Raw genomic sequence first — 13,500 nt, forward strand, 5'->3', positions numbered from 1 at the left:
CACACACACACACACACACACACACACACACACACACACACACACCAGTTGGTTGCCAGCTCCTGCTTTGTGCAGAGACTGCTGGTCACTGGTAGGTGAAGCCGTGTCATAAAGCAGCTGGCTTCAGATCTTCAGAAGGTCTCATGTCTAGTGCTGGCCTCTGATGGCTGAGACTGGTTTCTGACTTGGCTGGCTACAAGGTCTAGGGTGACCTAAATCCAGTGTTGGTAGACGGGTTAGTTGGGCTGTATCCTGAAGTAGCTGACTGAGGGCTCTGAGGTATTTTGGAGCTGAGGTTGGCCTGCTTGGGGTTGGGGCCGGGCCAAAGGGTCTTGGGGCTGGTGTCTAGATGATAATGGGTGGGGTGGGTCCTTCCACAACCAGCTGTGGGGCTGTTGTGGCCCTGAAGCTGGGGTCTGACTACTGATGAATGGTGTTGAGTCCCAGGATGTACTGGGACTTGTGACTGCCAACTGGTGGGCAAGGTTGGATCCTGGGTCTGGTGCTGGCCCACTAGTGGGTATAGCTGTGTCCTGTCATCTCTGGCTACAGGGCCCTGGTTTCCCCGAGCTTGTATTGGTTCATTGGTGGAGAAATAAAACCCCAGTGGTCCTGGGGATGGTGCCTCTCCACCAGTCAATGAGGATGGTCCTGGGGCTATTGCTAGCCCACTGATGGGTGGAACCAGTTCTTAGGTTTTTGGCTACAGGGTCTTGTGATTCCTAGAGCCAATGCCCGCTCACTTCAAGGCTAAGTCAAGAGCTCCTGACTTGTTAAGTCTGTAGCTAAGATGAAACCATACATGTCTGGTGTATATAATATGATGTTTGAAGCAGTTAGCATGAGTAAATCACTTGGTTACTGTCAGGAAAATACTGTTGGATTATATGGTTGATATCACACATCTCTATTTGGTATTAGTTAGTTTAGCTAGTATTTGTTTTTATACTGTGCCTTTCAACTTATGAATGGCTTTAACTTTCTAATAAATTTGAGAACTGTATCCTATGAAATTGAATATTTTTTAGGAGTTTGGAATACTCTCTGAAATCACTTGTCACATACTTGCTCTATATTAAATTTGAGAAAGTTGAAGCACTTTTATATTATTGCTGTTTGATGTAAGAAGTGATGAATAATGGATCAAGGAGACTTTCATAGTTACATTTCTTTGTTATTTTCAGACCAGGGCAGCCATAATTGTGTTGTATTCATGATCCCTTTCTTTCTACTTGTTAGTATGAAAACGAATATTGATGAAAATATGATTATGATTCTGATTATGGAAAAATTGCTGTATGTACCTGCAGTGAAAATGTCTAAACATGTATCAATGAATGTCAAATACACTTGTTAAAAAAGGAAAGAAGGACAGTATTTTCACCAAGCTGGGTCAGATAAGGTTGAGGCACTTTGGTTTCATTTATTTCATATTTTTTCATTCATCAAAAATGCAGTTAGATAATAAATTTATGTACATACATATATGTAAATGTTTGTAAGCTAAAATTTGTATAAGTAACCCAATAAAATTTGAAATATGTGATCATTTGAATTTTTATCACATATGCTTTACCTCTTTATATTCTATCTCTCAGCTGTTTTCACTTCCTTTGTTTTCTCTTCCTCTATTTACATGATATTTCCTTATTTACATGATCTACACAATCTCTGTTTTTCCTCTTTTATTCTTTTAAATCTCTCCTCCCAGTAGAATTTTCAGTTCCCTCTGCCTAAGTGAGTTTGAGCATGAAAAATTAAGATATCTTCTTTCATGTGATTGGATGTTAGAGACACCAGTTCTTTTTGCTTTATATTTTACTTCTGTTCTCCATTTGTATCATTTTTTTACATTCATTTCCCCATGGCCTACTGATAACTTTAGAGTGCAAATGATATTCCTTTTCTCAAATACTGTTTCTTTTTGCTGATTTCTTTGTCTAAAGAAGTATATCCATAAGTCACATGATCCATATGCATTTATTCATTAATTACTAGTTTAAATATAGTTGTGTTAAATATAATTTAACATAGTTAAATGCTGTTTTAATATATGTTTATTGGTAAATTCAGAAAATATTTTATGAGCATTTATACATGAGAACTATTGATACTGTGCTAAGTGTGGTGGGTAACAGTAGGACAATCAAATCTAGTTTGGTCCCCAAGAAATGACTATTTGATAAAGAGATTAACATATAGTATTTACTTTGTTTTGCAGATATAATTTACAGTGTTTATGATACCATGTAAACATTGGTTACAACTTCTCACAATAAAGGTACAGAATACCAGTGTAGTTCTAGGGAGAGAAGGAATATCATTTTTCCTTTTAATTAACTTAGCGTTACAGAGGAGGTAGTTCAGTTAATGGCATGGCTTTGTTTAGATTTAGTCAAGAATATTTGTACTATCTAGAATTGATTGATGAATTGCTTCTTCTGTTTTTTTTTTTTCTTTTTTAAAGTGTTTCCACATTATTCAGTTGCTTTCTCAGTGTTACTGCTTTCACAAATAATTTGGCACACATGTAGCTTTCTGAGTTTTGAAACAAAGAATCTACATACATTTTTCACTCTTGAATAGTATGTTTCATTTTTCTTATTCAGAGTTTCAAGTTCAGTTGGAGTTGTAAATTCTTTAGCAATTTTCAATTCCTTGCCATTGATTATGATCTCCTCAGGTGATGCAGCTACTCATACTTGGAAGAAAAAGTTGACAGGAAATGAGAGTAAATTAACTTTATGAGACTAAATCAGCAGATGCCAGTATATGTGTGAACTCTGATATTGATGGCCAAGACACTGACATTCATTTATAGTTATCCTTAATTTTGTTCTGAAATCAAGAGTCAGTGGAGCTTGAGAGTTTAAGTACTCCATTTGTTCTCTGCAAATGTAGGCAATAGGCAATCACACACTTAACACTCAGTAATCACTGTATCTTACTTAGAAAAAAAAAATATTACCAATGTACTAAGTAGAAGTTAGCGAAAACTGATTATCTGCATTATAGAATTGCTTTGCATTCATTTCATCATTGTAATGATAGAATAGTACCTTTAGAGACAACTGTGTTAATTTGCTTAAGCTACAATAAGCATTAGTACATAAAATGCTAGATAAACCCTGGGTGTGCTGTGATATAAATGATCTATGCAAGCAACATTTGTCTTCATTAAAAGAAGTGACATATTTGCATGGCTTTCTGTGAAAAGATTGCTACATACCACACATCAGACAGAATAGAGTGGCATAATCAGGTATATTGTTTTTGCAAAGATAGAATAAAATCATACATATATATATGATTTGAGAAGCAAAATTACCTGGGAAGATGTGTATAAATCTACTTGCTTTTCATTTCTGTTTATTTGTTATTCTTGTCCCAATTGCTTTTCCAAAAGACTTAAGTTAGATTATTACCTAAAATATCTATAGACCAAAAGACAGCTAAAGAAGAAAATATAAAAAATGAGTAAAGAAGAAGTATTCAGAAACATAGAGCAATAATGGCTGTGATTTAGCAAGAAATTTGGTGTTGAATTCTTTGCTGCCAAGGCTAAAAAGGAACCTTGACAAATGAAATTATTCTTTCTGTGACTATAAATTAAAGAAAAAAACATATATAGTTAACATATCAGTTTTTAACATAACAAACTTTATTGAAGATAAGTTCTTTTGTGGTTCCTGATTCTATAAATCTAAATATTGCCTCACCATTTTAAATCATTTTCCTTTTAGATTTCTCCATGTTTCAAATGTCCATATGTCCCTATATGAGTTTGTATTAATAGTATTTTTCTTTCTAACTTTTCCCAGCAAAGCTTTCTTTGGATGAATTCTTGAGTTTGACTCTTTTGACCGTAAGTGTCTTCCTGACTTTTTATTATGAGGCTGGAAAGAGAGTAGAAGGGCAACAAACATGGTATTTGTGTTTGTTTTCTCACACACCACTCTCCCCCACCACATTTTACTTGAGAGAACAAAATTGAGTAAATAATCAGTCATATAAAATTTGATGTTCTTTTCACAACAGCTTATTTCTGCTGCAATAAAGTGAAATTGACTTTCAGGAGAATGTGCACGAGGTCACCAGATATCTGCTCCACATTATCCTCAGACCTTCCTTAGCACACTTCGTTGTAGGCCATCGTGCACCACACAAGTTACCACACCTTGAATAATGCAGCAGTGTCACCAGCTTAAAAAGTGTTCAGTGTATGTACATGCGTGTATGGGCCCATGTGTGTATCTACATGTGTGTGTAGTCTTCCATGACTGAAATTTAATGGTTTTTATAAAATGCCAATAATGTATAGATTAATAAATTGGAAGCAGCATTTAAGCCAGAACTATACATACATGCATTTTGGTGCAAAGTAATGCTTGTTGTAGTTTTTTACTTTCAGTTGCTAAGTCGTAGATGACTCTTTTGCGACCCCATGGACTGTAGCACATCAGACTCCTCTGTCCATGGGATTGTAATGCTAATGAGACCTATTTCCCTCAGTCCTCTTACAGCTTCTTTCTTTTGTCCCATGAATAAAAACCATCCTAGATTTAGGTACTCATTTATTTCCTATGTAGATAGGCATCTCAATTGCAGTTTCTTCCAGAAGTAGTTCCATTTTCATTAGTCCCTATCAACCACATCCTCATTTTCCTGGTCACCCTGATAGGAAAATTCTCATGCATCTTTGCGTCTTCATTTTTTGCATGTGTATACAATTTGTCACTAAGTCTAGACACTTGAGATTTCAGAACACCTGTCATGTGATCATTGCCACCATCCTCGGTGGGCTAATGTTACCTTGTGGCAACACAGTGACTGTAATTTCTGAACTGACCTCTTCTCTTCCTGTGTTCCTGCTTTCATATATTCTGTTGTTTTATTTGGGGGGTACAGCAGATTATGCTTGGACACTTAAGTTGTCTTTGACAGTAGTTTACTTAATACAAGTTCACTGTGGGAATTTCACAAGCCAATAACATACAGAGTAGTATCTCTTTGTTGTTGTTCATTCACTAAGTCATGTCCAAGTCTTTTTTTTTTTAATCTCTTTAATAAGTCAGTAAAGAAATAACATACTCCAAAAGATGATAGATTAATTGCACTATTGTTCCAGGCAAGGGAAGATGACAGAATAAGGTCCAAATTGCATTGAAGTGTACCTTTTTTATAAGGTTAGTTCTTCAGAGAGAGAGCTTTGCCAACCAAGAGTTGATGTCCAGCACTAAAATAAAAGCTCCTTGCTGCTGGAGCATGTTACTAGGGAACAAAGTGTCGTGTTGACCAGCAAGATGATCTCATTTGTGGCTGATGCGCTGCTTGTGACCTCTCTGCAGAGAGAGGAACCCCTTTAATAGGGCAAGAGCTTATGTTCCAAGATCCTCTGAGAGCTAGATCAGCAAAGGGTAGCTTTTTCCCAAACCCAACTCTCAGATATCCCTCACAAATCTTCAGCTTTTATAGTCAAAATGTCCTCATGACATAATTGCTTCTTTGCCTGTTCTTTTCCATAAGCCCCCGGTGAGGCCACTCAGCAGCTGAGTTTATCAGTGACAGGAGTTGAGATAATGGCGTCCATATTCCACTTCACTCTCATATCAAAACAACTTTAAAAACACCTTTTTTGGTCTTTGCCATAAATGTGGATTAAAACAGCTTCACTTAAGTTATACATACATTAGTTGATTTGAGATGTCAGAGTGACACACAACACCTCTATACTTTTTCCAGAGTGATCTTATTAAAATCTGTTCTTATCATCTCACACCAACATTCAGGTCTTTACTTTCTCCCCATTGCCTACCAGGCCATTCATGATAACAGCACTTTATCCAGGCTTACCTTACTTTCCTCTGTTGCTCACTAGCATCTTGCTACTCTCTTGATGTTTCCTTCTGCATGTGTGCATGTGTGTTCAGTCGTGTCTGACTCTTTGTAACCTCCTGGACTATAGCCCACCAGCACCACTGTCCATGGGATTTCTCAGGCAAAAATACTGGAGTGGGTTGTCGTTTATTACTCCAGGGGATCTTCTCCACCCAGGGATCAAACCTACATGATGTTTCTTACCCCACTGTGGGGAAAAAAAAGACTTTTCTATTCTCTTCCCCTTTCTACTCTACCCTACTTTCTTCTGTCTAAATAGCTTTGTCTACTCATCCATAATATATTTCTAGATCTGGTTACCATTATCCAGAGATAACAGAAACTCAAGAGCTCCATTAGGACTAGAAATTCTACCAGAAGCGGAAGTCATGAAAAAAGATATCTGCGGATTACAATAGTTACTCATCAAACTTTCTTAGCCTGTTCACATTCTGTGCCTTCACTCAGAAGATTTGATTCAGATGAGTATTGCTCAGGCATATATTAGTTACCAATGTCTGGTTAAAGTAAAAATAAACAAACAAAACATTAGTTTTTCTACTGATGAGGTCCACAGAACTGGCATGAAGCTGAAAATCAAAGAATTTTTATTTCAGAGAATGTCTTATATTGTTTTATCTTTCATGTATATCTTGTTTCCCAGTGGGAATCTATTTTATACCTCTTTTGCATCCTTCACATTTATAATGCTCACTTTTTAGTGGAATAAAATTAATAGATTCACCATAGAAGTTACAGGATTTCATTGTCAATGATTTTCTAAATGCTCAGCCAGATACCATATTATGTTTGTTACTTTTGTATGTGGATTGTACTAATTGAACCCTCTTTCTGCATTTGCCAATATTTGACCATGTAGAATGCAGTAAACATTTGTTGCAAACTTAATTTGTGCCTAAGCCTGTTTCACTTAATAATCTTCACCAGTTTAACTAGTTCTGAGAAGAGTTGGGAAGTGAGAATTTCTGCTATATTTACATTAACAAAAGTTTTCAGTGATGAAATTTAAAAGTCAAAATTTGCATATTAGTTTTGGTATTATATATTAGTATTTGGTATTAGATTTGGTAGTGTTTCAGGAAGTCAAAAAATAAAGGTAAATATTTGGAAAAATCAACCCTATGCCTATAAATGTTGTCTATATCAAGCATAGCCTTTTTTGACATACAAGTAAAAAAGAAAGGAGTCTAATAGTTGTGAGTTAGTCAATATTTGTATTTCGAACCAGTAGCTAGAGAAAATAAAGCCTGGCTGAAAGATAGCCTCAATATTAACCATGAACCTCTACCATGGGAACATAGTTCAGTGATATTTTATGGGTTTCGTCCTTCTTTAATATTAACATGAACTGTCTCCTTAACTTTCATTTTCATAGATTTTTACGATTTTTTTAAAGGAGGTAAAACAATTTTTTTTCTTTTTCTTCTTTTTTTTCTTTTCTTTTTTCTTCTTCTCTTCTATTTTCTATTTTTCTTTTTCTCTTATTTCCTTTAAAGTCCTCTAGTACTCCTCTTACTACTCCTTAATTTTCATTTTCAATACTCTATAACCTTACAAAAAGGAAAAAAAAAAAAAAAAAGAAGAGAAGCCCTATTTTTAAACCGAACTTCATATATATTTCTAAAATTTTTTGTGTGTGTTTTGGTTTTTGTTTTTAATATAGTATTTTTAAGAGTCTAACCTCTACTCTAGATTTTTAATTTTTGTTTTTCAGTATATGATATAAATTGTGAACATTTAAGAATCCAATATTCAGCTCCCATTTTTATTCAGGAGTGTGTTGATTATTCTCTCCCAATCTTGACTCTCTGTTTTCTACCTCAGAACACCTCTATTTCCTCCTTTCCCCTTCTTTTCCCAAGCCAATTCTGTGAATCTTTGTGGGTGTCTGGGCTACGGAGAACACTCTGGGATCAGACAACTTCGTAGATCTGTCTCTCTCCTCTTGAGTCCCCCTTTTTCTCCTCCTGCTCATCTCTATCTCCCTCCTCCCTCTCCTCTTCCTCATGTAACTCTGTGAACCTCTCTGGGTGTCCCTAACGGGGGAGAAACTTTTCACCATTAATCCAGAAGTTTTATTATCAGTGCTGTATAGTTGGAGAAGTCCTGAGACTACAGGAAGAATAAAACTGAAATCCAGAGGCAGGAGACTTAAGCCCATGAACTGTCACATTGAAATTCTGAGTGTCAGTGACTTAGTCAGTGTAACACCTTGTATTCTTCCTCATTGTATTGACTTTCCCACATGCTTGTTCATGTTATTGTGTATCTTATCTGGAAACCACATTTTGTCCCAATTATTTTAGAAGATAACTGCTACAGAAAGTTTTACAGGCCATCCTTTTCATACATAGTGATTTGGCCTGTTGTTTCATCAATCAAGTTTAATGAGTTATTTAAAAATTGTTCAAAGCAATTTCTCAGTCATTTCAAGATAACTCTGTTCCCATGAAAGGTAATTTAAAAAGTCACATCACTTTAGGGCCATGCAAAAATACAAAAATACATACATTAGGAAAGTAGATTTCAAAGGATTTTTAGAGGTCATTTTTTACCCTCCCACCTATGGAAACATTTTTCCTTTACTATTAGGGATATTTACTTTTTTCTCTTCCAAATGTTTCTAATGTTGAGGACCTAATTTCTTGGAAAGAAAGTACTTTCTAACATTGGATTTAATTATTAGAAAATTTTATTTTTTAGTTAAAGTCCAATTCCATAAAATTTCCATCATTTATGGGAATGGCAGCTATTAGATAAAGATAGATAGATAGAGGTGAGAATCATAGGAGAAAGTATAGAAAAATGCTTGAATGGGAAATACTTATGACAATAGTTTTTGAGTGTTTATAATTTTCTGGCATTATTCTGAGAACTTTATACATAATATCTAAATTAATCCTCATAACCCCTGTAGTGAGAAAGAATTATTATTCCTATTTTACAGAAAAAGAAGTAAGGTATAGAAGGTTATTATAGCCAGTAGAAAGTGCTAGGGCTTCCCTGCTGGCTCAGAGGTAAAGAACCCACCTGCCAATGCTGGAGACATGAGTTCGAGCCCTGGGTTGGGAAAATCCCCTGGAGAAAGAGATGTCAACCCACTCCAGTATTCTTGCCTGGGATATCCCATGGACAGAGGAGCCTGGCAGGTACAGTCCGTGGGGTCACAAGAATCAGACATGACTTAGCAACTAAATAGCAGCAGAAAGTGCTAAAGCCAGAATTCAAAGCCATGTAGCTTGGCTCCAGAACATTCACTCTTATCCAGCTCTTTAAAGGGTAGGAAAATACAGTATTTTCTGTTATTTCCTGTGGTTGCTTAACATCTCTGACTATGTTTTAAGTTCAAGAGCTTGCCATGGCCATCATGGGGTGATTTTTCTTAGGGAACAGAGCATGCCAGGTCTTGAGAAGGGTCCTGAAACCTTCACGGTCACTGGTCCATCCCGACCCTGCCCCATTTAAGCATTGCCTTCATGTGTGTCTCTGGAACTTCATGTAGCAGCCTGACACTGGGGCCAGTTTGCCTTTATTCTATTTTCTATGCTGAACACTTGTGCAGAAACTGTGACAAATCCATTGATCTTAATATTGTCAAGTCTTTGTGGAAAAAACATAATAATAATCAGTTAAAAAAAAATACAGCTAAGTAGGTAGAGAGTGAGCCTTGAGAATTAGAAAGGAACTTCTCATCTAGAAAGATGGCATATCATTTCCACCCAACTTTCAATGGCCAGAACAAATGATGTGGTCCCAACAGAGACCCAAAAGTGTAGATTTCTTTGTGAATTGGAAGGAAAAATATCAAAAACAAAATATGGTGTATGCCAAGCATTGTCTATGTCATTGTCTTTGTGGAACATTCCTCCAGTACCCAAAACCACCTTTATATCTGCTCTCTCCAATCCCCTTTAGCTTCTATATTTTAATGTCGATTCTGGCCAGTTATTAGTGGATATGAGTTTCATTGCATGTTACATAAGTATGCTTGAGGCTTTAATACTAGTTAGACTTCCCTGGTGGCTCAGACGATAAAGCATCTGTCTACAATGCGGGAGACCTGCGTTTGATCGCTGGGTCGGGAAGATCCTCTGGAGAAGGAAATGGCAACCCACTCCAGTACTCTTGCCTGGAAAATTCCATGGATGGAGGACCCTGGTAGGCTACAGTCCATGGGGTCACAAAGAGTCAGACACGACTGAATGAGTTCACTTTAGTACTAGTTATAGACCAAATTGTATATTAATGCATTAATCTTTGAGATAAAAAGATGAAACACCCTTTTCTCCCTATGTCTTCCTCTTGCCCATGGAAACATTTTATTTTGGAACCTCCTCACCACCCACTAATACTTTCAAAAGTTAATTGAATTGTAAGCTGCTAATGAATTCAGAAGCCTTGTCAGGGACATTTACATGAGTGATTTGAATTTTCAGGCGCTTCTTATTTATAAAGCCATCTTTGCTTTCTGAAATCCTTTTATATCCTGTTTTAAGTAAGTCACAGAAAAGAGAAGATTCATTTTTGTAGATTTTATAATATGTACTTATATTTTTAAGGAGTTATGAGATAGGGAGAAGTAATGGTGCTGCCTAAATCCCTAATATTTTATATAATTATTATATTAATAATATATGGATATTATCTTAAATATAAGTAAATTCAGCCTCAGAAAAATTTAGCTGGGATTCAGATCTAAGTCTTTCTGATTACCACACCTGTGTATTTTTTACTAAACCACATGACTTTTAAGCTAAAGTTTCTATCGTTCACTTTTTGCCTCATTCTTATTTTTTTATAAACTTGAGTACAGAGACCTACATTTTCACTAGTACACAGAAGTAATGATACAGGTTTATAAATAACTTGTTATATGATTGTATGCCAACATTCTCATTATGGTTATTTCTTGCTCATATTCTAGCTGACATCTCATGCATAAATAGTCACATCTGTCTTGGCTCTGAAATAATGATACATATGATAAAATTTGTAACAGCTCTTGGAAAATATTCTCATTTAATACAGTAACAGTAAGACATGAACTAAAATAAAGTCATATGTAATACAAAGATACCAATTTCCAAGTAATTCAAATTTGATTTCATCTTTGGAACTGAATGTTAAAAAAAAAACAAAACTATTAATTGTACTGATTTGATAAGCAGCTAGCATAAATATCAAGAGTTACATGAAATGCTTGCTTCCTTTGACTTTCAGATGATACTCTTCTGCATTTCCTCTACCACTCCTCCTTACCACTTTGGTTTCTTAAATGTTGGTGCCTGTTAATATTCATTCCTGGGTTGTCTTCTTTTTTCTGTCCTGAACACTTAATGTCATAAATTACTAAACATTTCATTAATACTTTATGATGATAATTTCCAAATCTTTATCTCTAGTTTAGATCTTTCCTAAAATGGGTATAAGTATACTTGAGTAACTTGTATTTAAATGTAGATGGTCATTAGTCATCTCAAATCCTTCATGCCAACCAAAGTCAATACTTCTATTCTTAAAACTGTTCAGCATTCTTTGTCTCAGATATAAGTAGTATCAAAATTCACCCCATTATAATGTAAGAGATCTGATGTCACCCTTGGCTCCCCTTCCTTTCACATCAAATAATGCTCAAATTTTGTCAGCTCTGACTACCTTATGTCTGTCAAATTTCCACCTCTCTTTCAGACCATTTTGAACTATCAGGATTTTTCTCAAATTACTGCAATTGCCTCCTTACTGATATTTGTCCTATAAAACTAAATAATTATATATAGTTATGAGAGGGAAAGACTTTGGCAAAGACACAGCAATATCAAAGTAGATGAATTTAGCAAAATAGAAGATCAAGGAAGAGATTCATATATATATATATATATATATATATATATATACACACACACACATACATATATATATATACAGACATATTAAAATTATACTATAAGCTGTGCTGTCACATCAATAAGTAAATTATGTACTTTTAAATAAAATGCTATAAAAGGCTGACATGGCTAGCTGTTGGTGGGCCAAAAAGAAAAAAAATACCATGACTTCTCACTATAAAAAGTTTAAATTATCTAAATGTGAAAAAATAGCAGAGGAAAGTACAACAATCTATTTTGATATTAGAATGAGAAAGTTCCTACTAAGCAAAGAAATGAAACTCAAATTCATAAAAAAACACTGATTGATTGATAGATTTAATTATATAAACATTTAAAATGTCTATAGTGAAAGGCACCACAAATAGAGATAAATTTAAGCATTAAACTGGAAGCAAATATTTGTAACATGTGACAGATTGTTATTAACCATAATAAACATATAAATAGCTCATGAAAATCAACATAAGAGCAACCAAATAGAATAGCAGAATTGTCAAAAAGTATGAATAGCTTATTTATAGAGAAAACACACATGACTAAAGGAAATATGAAACGTGCTTCTCTGGCGGCTCAGATGGTAAAGAATCTGGGTGCAATGTGGGAGATGTGGGTTCTATCCTTGGGTGGGGAAGATCCCCTGGAGAGGAGAATGGCAACCCACTCCAGTATTCTTGCCTGGAGAATTCCATGGACAGAGAAGTCCAGTGGGCTACAATCTATGGGGTCACAAAGAGTCAGACATGACCGAGTGACTAACTATAGCTTTCATTGAGCCTAAATTCCCATTCTAGAATATGTTGCTCTCTGCTTAAGAAGCATTTAGATCTCTTTTGTTTCTTGATCATTTTCCTCATTGTGACCTCATTAAGCACATGAGTATTCCCTATATAATTTCTTTCACTACTGATAAGTAGCAGAAAGTTTAATTGTCAAAGAATTGTAATAATGTCAATGAATGATTTCTTTTAATAGGACATACACGGAGTGTGTATAATTTTTCATCATCTTAAATAACTTTTCAAGTAATTGGGAAACAATTTTATTCGGGAATAAAAACCATATTCAACCCAAAGGTACAAGAGTTCATTGTAACAATGATGGTATTAGTAGAGTTTTATAAGTATAATGAGTCAGGTGTTAATTTGACTGATACTCTTGAGATTTTTCTTCTCTATCAGTTCCTTTCTAGCTTCAAGATTTTCACATTACTCTCTAAGTCAATAGCAGAACTATAGAATCCAATTTGTTCTCCCTTCTACTTCTTACCTTCAATCATGATAATGATAATGAGAATGAAAAACACACTATTAGATAGGTAATATTAGTATCTCCATTTGAGGTGAATAAATTGAGGCTCAGAGATGTTAAATATCATTCCCACACAGACATGTAGTACATGATGGTTCAAGGACTCAGATATAGGTCTCTAACTGTAGACCACTATACCCTTACGTAGTAAGATATACTGGTAAACTACTACTATAACATTCCCTTCTATTTGTTAACTCATGCTATTTACCCCTGTTTAATAGGGTAGAATTAAACAGGGCTTTAATCATCACACTTTTGCTCCTTGTTCATCTCTGCATATATGAATCTGTGATGTACATTTGATACAATGAACCTATACATTGTCATTAATTAAAGCTTTAATGCAAACATTATAAAAGGAGGAATAATACCGTATTTGTTTGGTGACCTAATCTAAAACTTT

Source organism: Muntiacus reevesi, chromosome 17, assembly GCF_963930625.1.
Source record: "Muntiacus reevesi chromosome 17, mMunRee1.1, whole genome shotgun sequence".
Taxonomy (NCBI): domain Eukaryota; kingdom Metazoa; phylum Chordata; class Mammalia; order Artiodactyla; family Cervidae; genus Muntiacus; species Muntiacus reevesi.